This window comes from Mus caroli, unplaced genomic scaffold (genome assembly GCF_978045245.1).
Source record: "Mus caroli unplaced genomic scaffold, Mus_caroli_1 scaffold_12, whole genome shotgun sequence".
NCBI lineage: Eukaryota > Metazoa > Chordata > Mammalia > Rodentia > Muridae > Mus > Mus caroli.
In genome coordinates this window covers 42,682,049-42,703,998 of record NW_028227267.1, presented here as the reverse complement: position 1 = coordinate 42,703,998, position 21,950 = coordinate 42,682,049, and the positions used below count along the sequence as shown (strand labels likewise).

Here is a 21,950-nt window from a genome sequence, read left to right as displayed (position 1 = left end):
CGTGCATCTTGCCATCCTAGTCCACCTTCCCTTGCTCCCACTAAACAGGCAGTCGCTCACTTTTACTGAACGTATCTTTTCCTGTTTCATCTTTGCTACTCTCCTGATCCTCTAATGTGGAAAAAGGATAGTTTGGATTGAAGAGAGAAAACTGTCCTTCAGTTAATGAGCACGTTAGGGGTGGGATAACTCTATAGGGTAGAACTGTCCGATAAGAACACAGCGGGAACCATACGGCACTTTACAAGTGTTGATAGGAAACTGTGTGTGTGTTTGTGTGTGTGTGTGTGTGGTTTTAGACCAAAATCCCAGAGATGAAGTTTCCATCCTCCTCCTGTCACTTTCTTGCCTCAGTTGAACACGTTCTGACCTCAGCCGCACATGTACTGACCCTACTTTTGGGTCTAAATCTACTCTAATTTTTCTGTTGTCATTCTTAAAATCATTTTTACAGTTTTTAAATATGACCTCACGCACCCTTGTCTACTTAGTGGTTTCTCTGTGGTAATCCTAGCACTCAGTCTCTTCAACCTTGCCTTTCCTTTTACATTGCTTCAAATAAAATCAGTCAGGTGTGGTGGCGCACGCCCCCTGTATTCCCAGCATTTGGAAGGTGGAGGAAGGAACATTAGGAGTTCAAAACCAGTCTGAGTTATGTTTGAGGGCAGCCTGGGCTATATAAGACCCTGTCTCAAAAAACAGTAATCAAACTAAAACCTCCTTGGACTCCCCAGGCCCTCCATCCCTCTGCATTTCCTCAGATTCCTACTGTGTGCATATTGAATACTTAGCCATTCTGTACTTCAGCATTTCAATGTATATGCAGTTGTTTAATTGTTCTCTATTTGTTTCATGTGTATTAGCTTTAGTTCCTCAGTTGGAGGCATATATAAAGATTTAGCCTTTCCTTTAATCAGGGTATAGCTAGTTTTCTAAAATTTGTATCCTTAAAGTTTTGTTTTGTTTTGTTTTTTTCCGAGACAAGCTTTCTCTTTGTAGCCCTGGCTGTCCTGGAACTCACTCTGTAGACCAGGCTGGCCTCGAACTCAGAAATCCGCCTGCCTCTGCCTCCCAAGCATTGGGATTAAAGGCGTGCGCCACCACTGCCCGGCTTATCCTTAAAGTTTTTTGAAGTTACTGTTTTCTACTCTGTTGGCTAACTTTGAGGTATGTTTTTAGCAGTTTGAGTTGTTGGAGTTTGTGTGTTTATTTGTGTGTGTGTGTGTATGTGTGTTTATTTGTGTATGTGTGTGTGTGTGTGTGTGTGTATGTGTGTGTGTGTGTGTGTGTGTGTGTGTGTGTGTGTGTTGCTGGGAATTAAACCCAGGGTTTCACATGTTTTAGGAGTGTGTGTTTTAAAAGTTAAAACAATTGTTTATATAATTGCTTATTTGAAGCCATAAAATCACTCTAGGAACTACAGAGATAATTATTGATTAGCTGGAGTTTCTCAAGATAAAATCTGCATTTGATGAGGATAGCTCAGAGGACCCACTTACTTCATTGCAGAGGAGCCAGGAGAGGCAGGCCAGTCTCCAAAGTAGGGCAGGGGATCTTATTTCCTGCTCAGTCTCTGGGTTCCCAGTACCTTCACAGCCCCACTGCAGTCGCAGGGGTAAGTTTCTGTCGTTCAGGCTGTCAGCTGTTGTAGGTGAAGAACTCTGAGGACTTGAAGGTTTCTAAGACACCATCCCTCCCCACCCCGTGGCTTTCACATGGGGTAATGACTACCTTGATGAACTAGAAATACATTAATATTTTTAACTTGAAGGTTTCTAAGACACCATCCCTCCCCACCCCGTGGCTTTCACATGTGGTAATGATTACCTTGATGAACTAGAAATACATTAATATTTTTAACTTGTGGACTTTTTAAGACCCATTATTTCCTGGGAAGTGTAAACTAGGCATTGATGCTAAGTGCATTAGTTGTTTGTTTGTATGAGACAGTAGCTTCCTATGTAGCCCAGCTGACCTAACACTTAAGTGCCTGCCCTATTCTAGCGCTTGGATTTTACAGGCATACCCTTCAGACCTGGCTGTGTTCTGTCTCTTTTCTCTTGGTTCAGTTTTACAGACTTTCTGGTCTTTGAGAAGTTGAAGTCTTGAAGAATTCTCCCGTGTTCTGCTGTTGCCTCCCTCAGTGCCTTATGGAACATGCCCTCCACTAATACATAGTAATGGTTATAAATAATCAAAATTCATTGTTAACAGCCAGATAAATGGTTCATTTTACTGGAGGGCTTACATATTCGTTTTGTAAACTGGTTAATTAAAACTTTGCTTCAGGTTTGGAGGGATGGCTCAGTGGTTAAGAGCACCAACTGCTCTTCCGAAGGTCCTGAGTTCAAATCCCAGCAACCACATGGTGGCTCACAACCATCCATAATGAGATCTGATGCCCTCTTCTGGTGCATCTGAAGACAGCTACAGTGTATTCATGTATAATAATAAATAAATCTTAAAAACAAAAACAAACCCCCTTCGCTTCAAATTAAGATGTAACTTGAGTCCCAGCACTTGGGAGGCAGAGGCAGGCGGATTTCTGAGTTCGAGGCTAGCCTGGTCTACAAAGTGAGTTCCAGGACAGCCAGGGCTACACAGAGAAACCCTGTCTCAAAACAAAAAACAAACAAACAAAAAGATGTAACTTGACACTTTAATGGCATATTTTTCCCTTAAAATCAATAAAAGGGTTTAGAACTTTCAAAACACCAGTCTGATGGCCTCTGAAAGATGAATTATTGTAAAATTTCTTGATTTAAAGAGACTGTATTATGGATGATATCAGTATATATTGTATAAGCTACTAGAAAATCACTTGTTTTTACTGTAGTTACGTGTCTTTGGGAATCTTTATCTTGTGTTGCTTGAAATGTGTTTATTTGTGTGTGGGGTGTGTGGGTATGTGGTTGAAAGCATAGAAAAGGCTAGAGGTCCACAGCGGGTGTTTTCTTGACCATTTTCCAACTTATTTTTAAAGATTTATTTTATGTGTGTATTTTGCTTAAATGTATGTCTGTGTACCGTGTGTGTGCAGTGCCTGTGGATCCCAGTGGATCTGGAGTTAAGTTGTTAGCCCCCATGTAGGGGCTGGGAACTGACCATGGGTTATCTGAACAGAAAGATCTCCCTAATGGCTGAGCTTTCTCTCTGGCTCCATCCATTTTACATTCTGAGACAAGGTCTCATGGTGAACCTGGACTTCACTGATGGATTAGGCACTCTCAGAGCCTCCTGTCTCTGCCCCTCCTAACCGTCCCTACCGCTATTGCTGGGATTACAGGCTTAGTCTGCAGTGCCTGCTTTTTATGGATGTGCTGGGGATATGAATGCAGTTCCTTAGCTTGGGTACAGAACACTTTACCCCGATGAACAGTTTACCATTTTCCCAGCCCTTAAATTTACCTTAGGAAATGAGATTTATCCTGCCCCTAATCTAAGAGACACAGAAGGGGAGTACGTGTTTCTGGAAGATATTATCAGTCTGACATGGTACTCCATGCTTACAATCCCAACATGACAGCCAAGGACTGCATGGACTGCATGGCAGCCTGGACTGCATGGCAAGACCCTGCTTCAGAAAAAGGAAAAAAAAAAGGATATGAAAATTGTTTGGCAAGATACCTCAGTGGGTGCCTTCCATCAAGCCTGACAACCTAAGTTTAAGTCCCAGAACTCACATGTTGGAAGGAGAAAATATGCTTCTACATATTGTCCTCTGACCCACAACCATGCTGTGGCACATAAATGCACATGAAATGAAAATTAATGAATACATAAATAAAAATTGTACACTTTGTTTGGTAAAGATCTTTTCGTGAGTCTGAGTGCTTCCCAGCACTTCTGGCTGGACCGAACTCTCGACTCCAATTTAACTGCTCCGGGTTTTACTTATTCATTTGCTTATTTGCTTGTTCATTAGTTCATCCAAGACAGGGTCTTACTCTGTAGCCCTGGCTGGCCTAGAATTGCAATAATCCATACAATTGCTCAGTTTTCTTAAGACATTTTCCATTGTTATTATGTAACTGTTAGTATAGTTAGCTTGATTTTCTATTTGCTTGATGTGTTTATTTCTAGACTTACTGCTCCTTGTGCTCACCAAGTGTGTGCCTTGCACTTGACTGTCCTGTTGTTCTGTATTCCTGAGATTCTGGTGATGCTATGCCGGAAAGTACAGCCTTGTCTTCAAGAGCATTGACTGCAAAGGTTGGTGGTTGTTGTCTCTGCCGACACGCAGTCCAGAGGGGCCACTGCTTACTAATCATTTCTAAATAGTTGATGGTTTGCTGCAACTTGTCAAGCCTATTAGAAGCACTGGGATGTTTGGCTCTTTTGTTTTATAGTACTGGAGCCTCACAAATGCTAGGTGAACACTCTGAACTACAGTGTTAGCCCAAAATGTACTGTTTGCTACTGATGACCTGAAATGAAGGATGAGGTCTCCTTTTGGGGTGAAATGTATGTTGTTTATAGGTTATTTGTATCTTGAGTGGATCCATGCTTGAGTGAGTGGAGCTCTGTGTCTTAAAGCTGAGTAATTGTCATCCTGGTATTGGTACCAAAAAACAGGGGTTGCTGTTGAGGTAGTTCTCGGTGTGCATAGACTTTGCAAGTCTCCAGTAGTCTTTGGTGTCAGATATCCTAAATTTTTATGTATATTTTTAAAGTAAAGGAACATTATTTATGTAGTATAATCATTACATAGAAATATGTAGGAAACGGAGTCTAAATTATATATCCAAAAGTAGACCCAGTCTTAAACGATCTGAGAATAGTGATCTGATGATGCTCATCTGCAATCCTAACCTGGTGGGGGCTGGAACAGGAGGACTTCGTGTTCAAAGCCAGCATGAGCTAGGTACACAGTAAAACCTTGCATTAAAACAGTAACAGAAAGTATATATACTTAGTGGCTGAGGCAGCAGGATCACTAGGAGTTTTAAGACAGCCTGACTTACATAGTGAGTTTCAGGCTGGCTTAGGCTACCTGTCTTAAAAAGGAAAATGGGGTTGAAACAAAAACTGTTGAAAAGACCACACCCGGGCTGGAGAGATGGCTCAACGGGTTAGAGCACTGGCTGCTCTTCCGGAGGTCCTGAGTTCAAATCCCACGACCACATGGTGACTCACAACCATCCGTAATGGGATCTGACGCGCTAATCCGGGGTGTCTGAAGATAGCGACAGTGTACTTATGTATAATAAATAAATAAATCTTAAAAAAAAAGGAAAGAAAGAAAGGCCGGGCAGTGGTGGCAAATGCCTTTAATCCCAGCACTCGGGAGGCAGAGGCAGGTGGATTTCTGAGTTTGAGGCCAGCCTGGTCTACACAGTGAGTTCCAGGACAGCCATGGCTACACAGAGAAACCCTTTCTTGGGGGGGGGGGGGAAGAGAAAGAAAAGACCACAGCCATGCTCAGTGTGATACGTTTCATTTGTCTGATTTATTTCTATGTTTAATCAATCTGCAGGCTTTGCAGATATCCCTAATTCTACAGGAGCTCTGTTCTGCCCCTTCCACCCTAAAGTCTTTATATGACTTCTTTGGTTTATGGGACCTTTTATTTTCTTTTTTAAAATTAAAAAAAAAAGATTTATTCATTTTATGTATATGAGTATATATGAGTACACTGTATACACGGTAGCTGTACTGATGGTTGTGAGCCATCACATGATTGCTGGGAATTAAATTCAGGACCGCTGCTCGCTCCAGTCGACCCCACTCGCTTCGGCCTAAAGATTTCTTTTTTATTATATCTAATACACTGTAGCTGACTTTAGACACACCAGAAGAGGGTGGTTGTGAGCCACCATGTGGTTGCTGGGATTTGAACTCAGCAGTCAGTGCTCTTAACCACTGAGCCATCTCTCCAGCCCTTTTTTAAACTTTTTAATCTTATGTATATGAGTGTTTTGCCTGACTGTATGTTTTTGCAACATGTGCATGCATTGCCCACAGAAACCAGAAGAGGACGTTGGTCAGATTTGAGTTACCTACAGTTGTTAGTTGCTATGTAGGTGCTAGGATTTGGATCCTGGGTCACCTGGAAAAGCACCAGGTGTTCTTAACTGCCGAGCCATCTCTTCAGGCCCATCTTGGCTGTTTAGCTGTACGAGGTTGTTTTGTTTGTCTCGATTGAGAGCAGGTGGTGAGAGATGGGCTGCATCGTATAGCATCCGGCCTGTGCTCTGGCCTCCCTCTCATCACGGGAGCTGGCTTGGCACTGCTCTCCACTCCCTTACCCTCCCCATGGCTGCCATTCTCTTTATCTAGTGTGTGGCCCCCACAGGCCCAGTCAGTCACCAAGGAGTAGGAGGCGTGGCCTTGTTGGAGGAAGTGTGTCACTACAGCTGGGCTTTGAGGTTTCAGAAACTAAAGCCAGGCCTGGGGGCTTCCTTTCTTCCTACTGCCTGTGGATCTGGATGTAGAACTCTCGGCTCCTTCTCCAGTACCATGTCTGCCTGCACACTGCCACACCATGATGATAGAGGACTAAACCTCTGAAATCGTAAGCCAGCCCCAATTAAATGCTTTTTTTTAAAAAAGTTGTCACCCGGCAGTGGTGCTGCATGCCTTTAATCCCGACACTTGGGAGGCAGAGGCAGGCAGATTTCTGAGTTCGAGGCCAGCCTGGTCTCAAGAGTGAGTTCTAGGACAGCCAGGGCTACACATAGAAACCCTGTCTCTGTGTATGTGTGTGGGTGGGGGAACACACAACTAAAAAAAAGAGTTGTCCTGGTCATGGTGTTCACAGCAATAGAACACTGGCTATGACATAGTGGTTCTTAGGGTAATTAACTCCATGCAGGATTATCTAAAGCTATGATTTTTGAAAAAACAGTTTTTTGGCTAGGCCCTGTGCTTACATGGTTGAATCTGCCAGCCATGCATTTTCTCCTCCTGTCTGTCGGGTGCCTGTTCCCCTCAGTAGAAACAGCAGACTTGCTTGTGTCTTGTCTGTTCTTTCAGCATACATTCTGTTCTCCTGCCTTAAACATTTTAGCCTTCATCCTCTCTCTCCCCACCATTAACCTATGTTTTATTTCCATTTCTTTTTTGTTGGCTCCTGGGAGTGTGCTGCCTGTCAGCAGCAGGGGCTGGCTGGCTGGGCCTCAGTGTGGCTTGTAGGCCTTTTGTAAGGGGTAGGTGCTGTGGCCGCACACAAAATGCTGAGTCAACACTTTCAAAGTCTGGGGCTTACTGTGTCAGAGGACACCTCTCTTGTCTTTCTCCTAACACTTTTCTGTAAGAAGAAAGGAGATAAGTAAATAAGGGGCTGGAGAGATTGCGTTGTGATTAAAAGCACTTGTTGCTCTTTCAGAAGACCTGTGTTCAATTTCCAGCACCCATGTGGTAGTTCTATAAACCCAGTTCCAGAGGTTCTAGTAGACATGTGTGTGATACACATACATACAGTCAGGCAAAACATAAAATGAAAATAAACCAAAAAATTTTAAAGAAATATATGGTACTTTGCTCTTCTCTTTCTCTCTCTCAACATTTTTGTCAATTTTTACACAAAGCATTTGTGAGATAGGAAGCCTGACCAGTGGGTTAAAGCCAAACATTTCTGATGCAGGAGCTTGGGAGCACGGAGGCCTGGGGTAGTGTTTGTAATGCCTGCTCTTCCCTGTCTGCTAGTGAAGGCGTGACCCATGACCACACAGGCACAGATGGCTCAGAACGTGCGCTCTTGTCTGTACTCAGGTAGCAAGTGCTGTGGTGGTGAGAAGAGGCATCTAGTGTGTCCATCTGTCCCCCCCACCCTCACCTTTCAGGTTGTGTAGGCTCGTTCTCTTCCAGTGTGGTCCAAGTCCTCAGTGACCTGTCTGGATCTTCAGGTGGACTCACTCCAGGCAGCGTGGGTCAAAGAGCAAAGGCTGCATGCTAACTTTTTTTAACAGGAAGGTTTCTAGACGTTGCCACCCACAGTGGTCTTCTTAGGTAGAATGTTATGGTCACATCAGGAGAAAGGGAGGCTAGGAAATGTAGGCGTTACCACTTTCCTCTGTTGCAAACAGTCCCTTGCTTCTGTGCTGTGTTGTGGACGATCCCTAGACGTTGAGCTGCTCAGTCAGTAGCAGCAGCTGGAAAGCACACCTGCCTTTTCTCGTCGTCACCGTTTTTATATTTGCCATTCCCATAAGTATGAAAGAATAATGGCCACGGCCAGGTAGACAAGTAATTCCATCCTAATGCCCCAGTGAATTGACAGTGCGTTGAAAATGCAGACTGTACATCAAGCTAATGTCGGATGATACAGAAAGCACATTCACATTGTACTTAGTTCAGTCCTAACAGGAAGCTAATGGTTGATATAAAGCAGATTAGATACCTCACAGTGATCTGATAGGAAGATAGGAAGTAATAGTTTCCAAGAGTCATTACCTTAATTGTAAAGTCAAGTAAGCTTAGTGTGTCAGTGTGCCTGCAGTTCCAGCTGCAGGGGAGGCTGAGAGGAAGGGGATCGACCACTAGACTCTAGGAGCTTGAGACCCTGGGTCAGAGAAAATAAAAACTGGGTGAGGGCGTCAGGTTCACTTAGCTTTATTGTCTATTTTCACTTCCTGTATTGTCTATTTTCCTCATGTACACTCTGCACCTGTAGAAACATGTATTCACAGGCCACCTGCTTTAGCATCCCAGGGGCTGTGATTTCTCATTCTTTTAGCCTGAAGAGGAAAATTGGAGCGATAAACACATGTTTGGTTTGGTTTTCTTTTACATAAATATGCATATTTTTGTATAATGATATTTGTTGTGATTCTCTAAATTTTGCTTTTACTCTCCAGTTCAGATGGGTTTAGAGATGATAAAATGCTAAAGCTCCTTAGTGGACCACTGAGGTTTTCAAGTGCATTTCAGGTACATTGCTCTGCTGGGTGTTGTAGGGTATGCCTATAATTTTTGCACTCAGGTGGATGAGGCAAAAAAATTGTAATTTGGGGCCAGTTTGGTTCTTTATTTTTTTCGAGACAGGGTTTCTCTGTGTAGCCCTGGCTGTCCTGTAACTAACTCTGTAGACCAGGCTGCCCTCGAACTCACTGAGATCCACCTGCCTCAACCTCCCAAGAGCTGGGATTAAAGGAGTGTGCCACAACTGCTTGGTGGTGGTGGTAGGTTTGTTTGTTTGGTTGGTTGGTTTGGGTTGGGTTTTATGGGACTGGGGAGATGGCTCAGCGGTTAAGTGTATTGACTGTTCTTCCAGAGGACCCGGGTTCAATTCCCAGCAGCCACATGGCAACTCAGAACTGTCTGTGACTCAATTTCTAGTGGATCCAGCGCCCTCACACAGACATATGTAGGCCAGACACCAAGTGTGTGTGTGTGTGTGTGTGTGTGTGTGTATTGTCCATATGCTTTTCCAGCACATACTTTTTAGGGAAACTGGAGGTAGAAGCTACTGGGAGCATCTGATGGTCACTGGTAACACCCACCACGACCTAACTGACCAGAGCAGCAAGCACCTGCACTGTGGTGTGTGGGTGCTTCTGTGTCTAGATTGCTGTCCTTAGGCAGATCTAACTGTTTTACACTCTTTTCTCATACGTCACCTCAGGAAAGGCTGTGCTGACCACACTATGTAAGTTGCTACTGTTGATTTTCCTTTGAGCTTCCTAGCTCTCTTGTGCTTCACCTCCCTAACATCAGTCAGTTGGAGGCAAAGGTTACAGTGTGTATCACAAGTGGAAGTAAAGGGAGGATGGGGTAGATCTGTGATCCATTTTCTTCTCAGCAGTTAGCCAAGAGTGCTGAGTGCTAGAACTGACGATGTGGACCCACTGTGCCCAGCCTAGAGTGTATTGCTACTTAATGTGTGTCTGCTGCTTATTGTCCTTCTCACACTCAGTGTGGCAGGCCATGAGACCTTCTGCCTGTTTGTCGTCTACATTTTGAGTACTTGATAAATGCTTAAAAGATACTTGTAATGTGACCAAAGGTAGGAAAAAAAAATAGCTAAAAAATATATTTGTGCTCCAAAGTATTTTCGTTAATTAAAAACTAGTTTAGGAGCTTAGTTCTTTAATGATAGCAAGGCACCGAGGGTGTGCTAGCTTGAGACTCTGTATTCTTTCCCTGTCACTTTGCATCACTGAGTCCTGAAGCCAGGGCATTGCACATTTCTGGGCAAGTGTCCTACCACTGAGCTACATCCCCAGCTAAGACTGTTCATTCTGTTGGCAGAAAAGGTACTGAGCCTTTTTTGTGGTTGTTTCTGTGTTTGTTTGGGATGGCTTTTTTTTCCCTCTGTGAAAAATAGCCCTGGCTGTCCTGAATTTGATTTGTAGACCAGGGTGGCCTCAGACTTACACAGATCTGCCTGCATCTGCAAGTGCTGGGATCCAAGGCATGCACCACCATTCCTAGCATGACAGAATTTTAGCTTGATGGCTCAGTTCAGATTCTAAGCATTCTCACATAAAAAGCTAGGCCCTGCAATATGCTTTAATCCCAGCATTAGGGAGGCAGGTAGAGCTGGCTGCCTAGGCAGCCTAGCTGAATCAGTGAGGTTCAGTGAGAGACTCTGGTCTCAAAAAGAAAAAGAAAAGAAAAAAGAGAGACTTCTGGCCTCCAGCCATGTTTATATGTGTACATGTACCATACACACACACACATACACATGCACATATACATTACAGTTTGCCGTGTGGCCAGTGTGGCATCTTTTCAGCTTAACAGGGGCTAGTGAAGGAAACTTCCCTAGGTTTCAGTTGTCCCAGAGCGCGCACGTGAGCGAGCGCCTCCTACTGGAGCCCTCCAGGCTTAAACAGCAGGCTATGGCAATGTGAGCAGTTTGCTGTAGTCATTCTGACTGCAGAGTTGTGCTGTAAGTCTGAAGTGCCCACAGGCCTCGCCTGTTGCAGGCTTCCCCTAGTGCAGCAGTGCTCACTTGGCCTTGCTCAGGCTGGGCTGTTCTCTGTCTCTAAGCTCTGTCCTTAGCTTTTTAAACCTCAGATTGTGAAACAGGATTTTGATAGTTACTGAGGTGGCTTTCTGTTGTCACGTTTATTTAATCTCAGTTGGGGGTTCCTACCCCACCTTTGATCATTCATTTCTCAGATAAAAGACATACAACTTTTATACTTACAGCAAGCCTTTAGTGCACTAGAGCTGGGCAGCTATCTACCCTCTAACCCTGTGTTATGACTTGCTGTGTTCTGTCTGGCAGCTCTTCAGTTGGCCAGCCCTCACTCCCATGTTTCCATGATTCCCACTTCACTGTTGTCCTCTATCCATCTTTCTCTCCTTCCTCATAGTTCTCCTCTGAGGAACCCAACCTCTGCCTATATCTCTTTTGCTCAGCTATAGGCTGTATGCATCTTTATTTACCAATCAGGGATAACTTGGGCAAGGTTACATAGCATGAATTGTGTATGTGCAGATTCTCTGGGGGGAGTCCCTGGGGACAGTCAGACCTTGGGGGTCAGTATTTAGCATTATAATTAATAGCAAAAGACCAAACCTCAACAGCTTTCAATTTAGGATCCTCCTGCCTCAGCCTCCAAAATAACTGTGCTTACAGATCGGTTGGTACCTCCAGGCTTGTAGTATCTCATTGTGGTTATAATTTTCATTTCTCTGATGGCTAATGTGAGTGACCATCTCTTCATGTTTGTTAGTATGTCTTGTTTGGAGAAGTGTCTCTTTAACCCGAAGTTGTTGAGGATGGACCTCAGGGCCCAGTGCATGCGTCTGCCCTGTTCCTTGTTTGGGATGATGTTTGTCTTCACTTGTTCTCACTCAGGCTAAGGCCTAGAACACTTATTTCTTCTCTGTCATCATTGCTGTCATGAGGTAACTGAGACTAGGTAACATTTATTTATACTTTTGATCTCATGTAGCCCAGGCTGGCCTTGAACTCACTGTGACGAGAAGAATGACATTGAACTTCTAGTCTTCTTACTTCTTCACAACTGCTGGGGTAAAGGTGTGATACTGGCCGGGCGTGGTGGCTCACGCCTTTAATCCTAACACTTGGGAGGCAGAGGCAGGCAGATTTCTGAGTTCGAGGTCAGCCTGGTCTACAGAGTGAGTTCCAGGACAGCCAGGGCTATACAGAGAAACCCTGTCTCGGAAAAACCAAAAAAAAAAAAGGTGTGATCCTACCTCTGGTTTGGTGTGGTGCTGGGGATCAGACTGAGGGCTTTGAGAATAGAAAGCCGTGCTTGCCTGGCAGGGGGGATGCCCTGATGACAGTGGTGCTCTTCCCGGGTGCTGCTTGTCCATTGTACTCCAGTTGTGCTAACCCCTGTGGTTTTCCAAAGTGTGGGAAACTGGGCTGCATAATTTGCGGTAGTGGGGAATTGATTTTGTGCTCTCCCCTGAAAGGCGGAAAAAAAAAAAGAGCGATAGGCAAGCACTCTGCCAACTTAATTATAAGCACCTAGCACCTTTGTTTCCAACAGTCCTAACTAAGTAGCCCAGGCAAGCCTTGAACTCCTGACTTCCTGGCTCTACCTTCTGAGTGCTGGGATTTGAAATCTGTACACCAGGTTCAGCTCTAAGACTTGAGAAGTGTTTATTTTTCTGAGAGTTCTGGAGGTTCAAAGCATAATTCTGGACTTGGCTTAGCTCTGGTGAAGACCACCTGACAGATGACTTTACAATAGTAGGAAGGTTTGGGAGGGAGAGATTTGTTTTGGAGACAGGAATAGGTTGGGCTTGCTTTGTTTCCACAAATAACTAGAGAACTGTCTTGATGTTCCAGAGGCAAAGCCACCCAGGAGCACCTCTTCATAGTCCATGTCACTTTCCAAGGTGCTAGAGTAGGATCACATTTGCAACAGTGGGGGCCCATAGTCAAAGCCTGTCCAATCCAGATAGTAAAAAGAGAAAGGCAGACTTGAAGGAGATACCAAGATAACAAGTCTGAGAACTTAGACTTCCTACAAAATGGAGAATGGTTAAACACCCATTTGAACACATTTTCTAGTTTTAAAGGTAGGCACTGAAATATGAATTTTGCCAGGAGTTGATTATAACTTAATGATGGGACTTTACACATGAATATTATCATTGTCTCTCTTAGTCAGCAGAACTTGGTCTCTGGGTTTATATGGCTGGGTTCTGTGGCTGCTGTGTGTTCTAATGTGTGCACTCTCAGACTCGAAGGCTTTGTCACTCTTGGCTCAGGTTAGGAATTTATGAGACTGTTGAAAAGTCCCATGTTTACAGGGTTCTGTGCTCCCTTCTAAGAAACTAAGCCATCACCCCACTTTTAGGCCACTGGGTGTTACCTCCAGTCAGTACCAAGAGAGAGCTTTCTAATTATTCTCACTGGTAAAGAACATGCATTTCCTAGCATGTTATCACTCTTTGTTCTGCAGTGCTAAATTTTATATCAGAGTAGACTTTGAAAAGTTTCGCCTTTAGCCTTTAACTACTATAACTTTCAAAAATGATGTGTAGCATGTAGCTTTTGCCACCCCGCCTAAGCTCCGGGAACAGGCTGCACTACCAGCCCCTTCCCAGAGAACATTGAATTTGAGGATGAAAAACACAGACACACTCACACAGTTGATCAATTTCAACTTGCCTTCTTGGCTCAACTGCTGGGTGCCTCCGATTTGCCTCAGCTAGCATGCCTTTCCCAGTGCTCCCAGCTCAGCACCCCAACCTCCCACCTGGAGAAGCAGCCTGTGGCCGCTCCACTGAGATCTCACATGGCTGCTTGGCCTCTTCTCTCTCTGAAGTGTGGAGAATTCCCCTTTCTTTTTTTCCTTTTCTCTCCTGCATCTGCCAGCTTGCCTGCGGGACCCAGAGAACCTGCCTATTCCTTCTGCCCAGCAATTGGCCAGTGACATCTTTACTGATAGATCAAGAACCAATTGGGGAATAGGACCTTAGCATCAGGCTCACCCCTGCAGTGATGTAGGGTTTGTCACACAAATCTGCATCCTTAATCTTTGGAGGAGGAGAATTCTCGTGTTGATAAATAATCTCATGGGTCAGGTGCCTGCCTGAGACTCAAATAGAGGGGCAGGGGCATTGCTAGGATGGATGGAGGTGATCAGTAGACTGGTAGTATAAAGTAATAATGAGTGTGTTAGCCAAGCTAAGGCAGGTGTACTGCTGGGCTTTAAACATGGAGTCATTAGAGGAATTGAGGATTCTAGATTAAGCTAAGTCATAGAGAAATAGATGCCCTCATTTAACATATACACATGTATATTTCAAAATGCACAATTTAAAGACCTTGAAACATCTTTTAAAAAGAACATTGTGTTAAACTTAGAATTCTGTATAAGAAAAGTATACAAGTGATTTTTCTGCTGAAAGAATGTTTAGATTTATTGCTTAGTTATTGTGACATATGGCTCAAGTTAGTAAATACCTCAATTCTAATGGAACTGGCTCCAGTTATGCTTATAGTTGTAGTGTTTGCTATGGGTTCCATTCTACCAGTAAAAACTAAAAAGCTGCTGTGCATTTGAGTGTTGCACTTTCAAGCTGTCAGTAGTGGGAGCATTGGTCCTCCAGGGCCCAGTGCTGTATGTTCAGTAGTGGGAGCATTGGTCCTCCAGTGCAGTGGCACAATTATTGTCACTCTAATCTGTGAAAATACTTCTAAGACTATTTGGACTGTCTAATTAAACATAAGTGTTTTTTGAGCCATAGAAGTCAACTGCAAACCAGCCACAAAACTCCCACAAAATATGCAAGCCACAACTTCCATGGTTTGTAAAGAATAGCAGTTTCTGTACTTGAGAGTGTGTGTGTGGCAGGGGTTGGTTGAAGTGGTTGTCTTTTGTGTGCTGTGCTCTGTCAGTTAAGCTAGTTTTTAGACCATTAAGTTGGTCTTAAATGTGTAGAATACTGATTTTTTAAAGTTACTTATTTTGTTATTCTAAGATTACTTATTTCCAAGCCTGGTGTGGTGGTTCACACATGTACTCCCAGAACCTGGGCGGATTCATCAAGAGGATTTAGGCCAGCCTGTTATACGGATGAGTGACAGGCTGACTTGGGGCACAGTGAGACCCTGACTGAAAACTCCTAAAACAAAAACTCCCACTCACCTGTAATGTATAATTAAGAAGAGCTTTGTTATGTGTATTTTGGCAAACGACGGAACTTGATTTGTTTTTACTCTCCTTCTCCCCCTCCACCCAGTCTTCTTTTCACATGGTCAGTCTCAAGACCACTCACTGGATTCTCAGGTCCTTTCTGTCTCTACCTCCCAATCACAAGCAATAGCTTTAAATTATACAACAGGCCAGTGCATGGTAAGATGCACTCATCTGGAGGGCAACCTGATCTTGGGGTTCAGGATTTAGCATTTGTATCCATAGCAACACACCAACTCTCGTAATGACTGTTTGCCTTCAATGTGTGTGCATTGAGTGACTGGTGACTATGCAGGACAAAAGAGGGCATCAGATCCCCTGGAACCAATGGCAGTATGTGAGCTGCATGTGGGTGCTGGGGACTGAAACTGGAAGAGCAGCCAGTGCTCATTACCCAGGGTCATCTCTCTAGCCCGTAGGGTTGAGTTACGTGAACAGCATAAAACACTCTTGCCTAAAGCTGCAGACCATCTGACAGAGAGAGGGAAGGTAGAACGGCAGCACCTGAGTGTCTGAAAGGCGCTGCTTGAGCTGCTTCTGCACGCATCCTTGTGAAAAGTAGATCTCACAGTAGCATCCAATACATGGAATGTCAGTTTCCAAATGACAGAAGGAAGTAATAGATGATCTTTCAACTCTTTGTGTTTAGAAACAGGACTTACGGCTTTGAAAAAGGAAGCCTTTCTCTGATACTGCTTTTCAAGTAGTAAAATGTTTACTGTGTAAAGGAGAAAGCACACTTTGTCTGCAGAGGGTCAGTTTTTCTTCTATCATTAGCTAATTCCAGGATTGTTACATGTGATCTCCCCCGTCGTTTGGCTACAGCCTTTGCTCTCATGAAAGGAAGGCTGATTATAATTAATCAGGACTGCGGAGTTTGTGCTGTGGCACCCCGTGACGGTGCCCCTCATAACAACTGCCACTGTCTTTACAGTGTGTAGTTACTACCACAAATAACAGGGCACAGCAGGAGCTCTGCTCCCAGTGTTTAATAAAATCTGCTCTGCACCTCTGGTGTGTTCCTGAACGACCGGCCTTCTGTAGTTTCTGTAGAGTTCCTGTCAACTAAAATGTGTTTATGCCATCGCTCAAACTGTATTGTGTACAATACTTCTAACCATGTTGGCTTTTTTTTTTTTTTTTTTTTTGGTCTTACCGAGCTACCCTGGCTGGTTTTTCTCTCTCTGAATTCTTTTCATAGTGATAAGCAAAGCAAATGTGTGGAAAGTTAAATGGCCTTACTCAAGTGACTTTAATTGTGTGTTTAAATACTTAAGCACTGAATAATTGTGTGTGACCCTTGTCCTTCAAATGTTTGTTTCCTTTTTTTCGGTTTGAATTTAACCCCTTTGTGTGATACTCACTCTTTGAGTTTATTGTTGTTTGTTTTGTTTGAGACAGTTTTTCTGTGTATCTCTTAGTTACTTTTCTATTGCTATGAAGAGACTCGAAGACCAAGGCAACTTATAAGAACATTTAATTGGAGGCTTGCTTACAGTTTCAGAGGGTGGATCCATGACCACTAGGCCAGGAGCATGGTAGCAAGCAGGAAGGCCTGGTGCTCGTAGAGAGCTTATTTATGCTCAGGCAGCAGGCAGAGAGAGACAGGGCCAGCTCTGGGCTTTTGTGTAGACCAGGTTGGCCTTAAGCCTGTGGAGATAGATATTCTTGCCTTTGCTAAGCTAGAATTCCTGGCATGTGGCATGGCCCCTGACACTCTATATTATCTAATAAATGATGTAGAGAAACAACGTAAACATCTACGGTGTGGAACTCAGCAAATCTTCCTTATTGCTTCAGAAGGTTACCTCATGCTTACTGGCCCATTTAGGAGAGAGTCCTTCATGGTACCCTTGTGTGGCTATTAGCATTTATTCCCATTTTACTGACTGATGGATGGAGAATCAGAGAAAACAGGTATTTTGCTTAGAGTTGCAGGCACATAAAGCCAGCTCATTCTTATATTCATTTATTTCATCAAATTACCTTTATGTGTTCTGTTCATGGGTTTTTGTTGTCTGAGGGTGAGAGGCAGTGCTTTGCTACTGAGATGCTAAGCCCCGGCCCCTCCCCCTTCTTACACCTTTACTTTAAGGGACTCACTTCTAGGGTCAGTTTGTCCTTTGGGAAATCCACTGGATGACAAAGTGTTGAATATATGAAGTAAATCAGAATTTGATGACTTGGTACACATAAAGAGTAACACCTTTGGTTTCTCAGGGAACACACTGTAATAACCCTAGTTTGAGAATGTAGCATAGGGGTGTAGTGGTTTCTCAGGGAACACACTGTAGTAACCCTGGTTTGAGAATGTAGCATAGGGGTGTAGTGGTTTCTCAGGGAACACACTGTAGTAACCCTGGTTTGAGAATGTAGCATAGGGGTGTAGTGGTTTCTCAGGGAACACACTGTAATAACCCTAGTTTGAGAATGTAGCATAGGGGTGTAGTGGTTTCTCAGGGAACACACTGTAGTAACCCTGGTTTGAGAATGTAGCATAGGGGTGTAGTGGTTTCTCAGGGAACACACTGTAATAACCCTGGTTTGAGAATGTAGCATAGGGGTGTAGTGGTTTCTCAGGGAACACACTGTAATAACCCTGGTTTGAGAATGTAGCATAGGGGTGTAGTGGCAGTTGCTAGGCTACCCAGCACTCGGGAGGCAGAGGCAGGAGGTTCTCTGTGAGTTCTAGACCAGCCTAGTTGTAATGGTTTGTATATGCTTGGGCCGGTGAGTGACACTATTAGGAAATGTGGCCTTGTTGGAGTAGGTGTGTTACTTAGTACCCTAGTCCTAGCTGCTTGGAAGCCAGTTTTCCACTAGCCACTTTCAGATGAAGATATTGAACTCTCAGCTCTGCCTGCCCCATGCCTGCCTGGATGCTGCCATGCTTCTGCCTTGATGATAATGGACTGAACCTCTGAACTGTATACGCCAGCCCCAATTAAATGTTGTCTTTATAAGAGTTGCCTTGGTCATGGTGTCTGTTCACAGCAGTAACACCCTAACTAAGACACTGGTCTACAGTTCCAGGACAGCCAGGGCTACTCAGAGAAACTGAAAACAGAAAAAGATGGGGTGGGAGAGCAGCACTGTGGTAGTAATCAGGTTTTACAGTTTACATTTCAAATTACAATTATTTTACAATCTGGTAGTTGTCTTCATTTTATATGTATGGAGTTAAGGTACAAGTTAAGACTATGTTGTTTTTTTTTTTTTTCCAGCTTAAGTATATTGTTTTTTATACCGTATGGTAAGTATTATTACTAGATTTGAGGATCCGATTTTCAGAAGAAAATGGTGGTTTAGTATACAACAGCGTCCAGTACTTAGGGGCTTAAATGCTTCAGGCAGTCGGTATCATACATTGTTTCTTAAGTGAGGAGACTGTGGGAGATGATCATCATTACCTCCTTAAATGGTCCACACTGATCATGGGGTTTCAGTCTTACTGCATTTCTAGTGTGTATATGTGTGACATTGCCAGCACACATGTAGAGGTCAGAAGACAGCTTTCCGGAGCCGGTTCCCTACTTCTACTGGGCTTTTCTGAGTTGGGTATCAGGTGTGCTTGTTGACTTAGTGAGCCATCTTGCTGGCCTGCTGAGTGTATTTTAAGAGCTTGGGGGTGTGGGGCTGTACCTGTATTTGGATTGTGAAAAGCATTACAAAACAGTACTTGCTTTCATTAATTTTTAAGGAAAAATTTTTTTCTAGCTTAAGTATGTTGTTTTTTACACCATATCTTAAGTATTATTACTAGATTTGAGGATCTGATTTTCAGAAGAAAATCTAACAGTGTTAGCAATACCTTTGACATTGTTATCAATAGAAGGTGTAATTACTCCCTTTTAAAAATTTATTTTTGAGCCGGGCAGTGGTGGCGCATGCCTTTAACTTTAATCCCAGCACTTGGAGTCAGAGGCAGGCAGATTTCTGAGTTCAAGGCCAGCCTGGTCTACAGAGTGAGTTCCAGGATAGCCAGGGCTACACAGAGAAACCCTGTCTCGAAAAACCAAAAAAAAAAAAAAAATATATATATATATATATATATTTGAGATAATATAATATAATATAATTGTATTTCTCCCTTCATTCTTCTCCCTCCAAACCCTGCATATATCTGGATCTCCTTGCTGTCTTTCAAGTTCATGGTTTAATTTTCACTAATTGTTGTTACATACATATATGTATATGTGTAAGCATATATATTCCTAAATATAACATACAGTCTGTACGATGTTACTGGTATATGTGTTCAGGGCTGGCCATGTGATATTGGGTAACCAGTTGTTACACTCTTCACTGGGGAGGAGCGCCTCAGCTCTCCCTGGTTGCCTATGGTTCTATGTCTGGGGTTGAGGCTTTGTGGGCTCTGCCCCTCCCCCAATTTGTCTTGTCCTTTGGTGTCATTCTGGTTCAGCTCTTGTTTAGGCAGTCATGTTGGTGAGACTTATGGGTGTAGATTCTGCTATTGCTGGAGACACAGTCTCACAGTAGATATACCCTGATCTAGCTTGTAACAGTCCTTCCACCTCTTCTGCAATGTTTGCTTAGTCTTAGGTGTGGGAGTGTTCTGTAGCTGTATCCACGGGAACTGTGCTCCACAGCTGTGCATATGGACTGGGTGTGGCTTTCTTTAGTTGTCTCCTGTCTCTTGTAAAGAGAAGTTTTGGGTGCTTGGTTGTTTTTTGTTTTTCGAGACAGGGTTTCTCTATGTAGCCCTGGCTGTCCTGGAACTTAACTCTGTAGACCAGGCTGACCTCGAACTCAGAAATCCGCCTGCCTCTGCCTCCCAAGTGCTGGGACTAAAGGCGTGCGCCACGAGGGAGGAAAACTATACTTACTTGTAGGTATAAAGACAAATGTTTAGGTTGTTGGTAGGATTATGCTGTCTAGTAAGATAGTGGTTGTAAGTTATCTGGTACCAGTGACTTCACTAGGACTGCATAGCCAGCTAGGTTTCCAGTGCCAATCATGGCTTCCTTCTTGTTGAGCAGAAGTAATCACCTGTCACATCTTGCTTGATGCAGATATCTTGTAAATATTCAATGTTCGTCATGTTAAAAATTAAAGTCATAAATAAACTGTTATAGAGCCTGCGAGTTAATTTGTTAAAAAGGAACAAGCGGAAGCAGAGACAGGAGGAGCTGAGTCTCAGGCCAGTCAGGATCACACAGTGACCCTGGCTTGTGGAGTGGGCTGGGAAACTGGACTGGCCTTGTACTAGAGTGCTTGCTGGCATGTCTGAGTTCCTCCACTGAATATTATAACTGATTTTCTTCTGTGACTACATCCACATACTCTTTAGTTTAAAATATGCTGAGAGGAGCTAAAGGCTCTGCCAGAGAAATTTATTGCAGACCTCTGGATTAAAGATTAGGGATTAAATGGCTCAGGTTAATTGTGGTTTGGGGTAGTGTTCTGTGAATGGATTATGGAATCCCCTCTAGCAGAATGAATTTGGGGGTTCCAGAATGATAATCTATGCTTATGTTACATTTCTCCATATTACATACGGCAGAGGATTAAAGTGAAGATAAATAAATGTGTGCATGTGATTATCTACTTGTCTTCTGTTTCTTTTCATTGATTTTATTTATCCCAATTTTGGATACATTTCTCGAAGAATTGAAGTTTGGAAGTAGTTGTCGGTTTTGATGGGTGTAGGAAAAGGACCCTTGAGGTTCTCTCCTGTTGGTTTTCCAGACAGAATTAGCTTGCCAAGAACAAAAGTTACCACATATCACATGCACTGTACAAAGTACTTCTGAAACAGGAGGTCAGTTGGGAAGCTGCTTTACCCTAAAAGCACCAGCGCACTTGTTCCTGAATGAGAGAGGGGCCAGGGAGTGGCCGTGATCCTGATTAGCCACTTTTAAAGGAAGGAAATGGCAATAACATCTTAGTATTAATAAGAATATACGGAAAACTTTCAGCTTGATTGGAACACAAATACTGCTGGAGTTGAGTAGTGAGCCATTATTGCAAAGGGAGCGAGTTGATCTTTAGACTGGGTAGGGTGGGCTTTGCATTCCCCAACTGAGTTTCCAGATCCTCACAGTCAGGTGTTAGGAGTGACTGTTTTAATAGTGATAATGAGGCGGCTGTTCCCAGGAGCAGACTTAGTCATCGGCAGGATCGGCAGAGCCTTGAAATAGTTTAGGAAAACTCAGCATGGAAAAAAGCAAACTGTTTCCAAACTGAACAAAACCATGTGCTTTTTTTTTCCAGGCTGGTGAGATGGGATTTGATGGAAGTGGCATCCATCTCTTATCCAGGGAAAAGGTGGGCTCCTAGGAGCCAGAGGCCAGGGCTCCTCACCAAACCTACTGCATTCTAACTGTCATTAGAAGGATACCAGCTGCTGAGCTAGAGTTATGGTCTTTGTAAAAATTGGAAAACCTAATTTTCCATTAGAAAAACATATTTAAGCTGGGTGTGGTGGCGCACACCTTCAATCCCAACACTAGGGAGACAGAGGCAGGCAGATCTCTGAGTTCAAAGCCAGCTTGGACAGGGCAAGGCAATTCTAGAGCTACACAGAAAAACTCTTGTTTCGGAAAAAACAAAACAAAACAAAAAAAACCTTGTAGCAGTTTTGTTTTAAAAAAACAAAAAGATGTGTTGTTATTTATGTGTAAGTGTGTCTGCATGAGTGTATACAACATGTGCACAGGTACCCGAGGAAGCCACAAAGGACATCTGACTTACAGGAGATTGAGTTCCAGCCTGTTGTAAACCACCTGACATGGGTGCCAGGAACTGAACTCAGGTCCTCTAGTAGAACAGCAAGCTCTCGGAGCCTGAGCCAGCTCTCCAGACCCTGGTGGCCGCCTTTTGAAAGAAAATGCAAGCAGCATTTCAAGCTGTGGG

General features: G+C 43.6%; 1 protein-coding gene and 1 non-coding gene across 7 annotated transcripts in view; both read left to right on the top strand.

The window, feature by feature from the left end:
* The window catches only part of Fbxo34 (F-box protein 34), a 62,586-nt gene that overhangs the window by 4,021 nt on the left and 36,615 nt on the right, over positions 1–21,950 (top strand). For 2 of the 6 annotated variants that reach the window (XM_021182314.3, XM_021182315.3), the window contains exon 2: positions 4,084–4,212. The exons of the other annotated variants lie outside the window; for them this stretch is intronic. The gene's annotated coding sequence lies outside the window, so the exon portion shown is untranslated. The remainder of the gene's footprint in view (positions 1–4,083; positions 4,213–21,950) is intronic. 6 annotated transcript variants of the gene reach the window in all.
* On the top strand, positions 12,170–12,332 carry LOC115029378 (U1 spliceosomal RNA). The gene has a single exon (XR_003834930.1). It is a non-coding gene; the product is annotated as a U1 spliceosomal RNA (small nuclear RNA).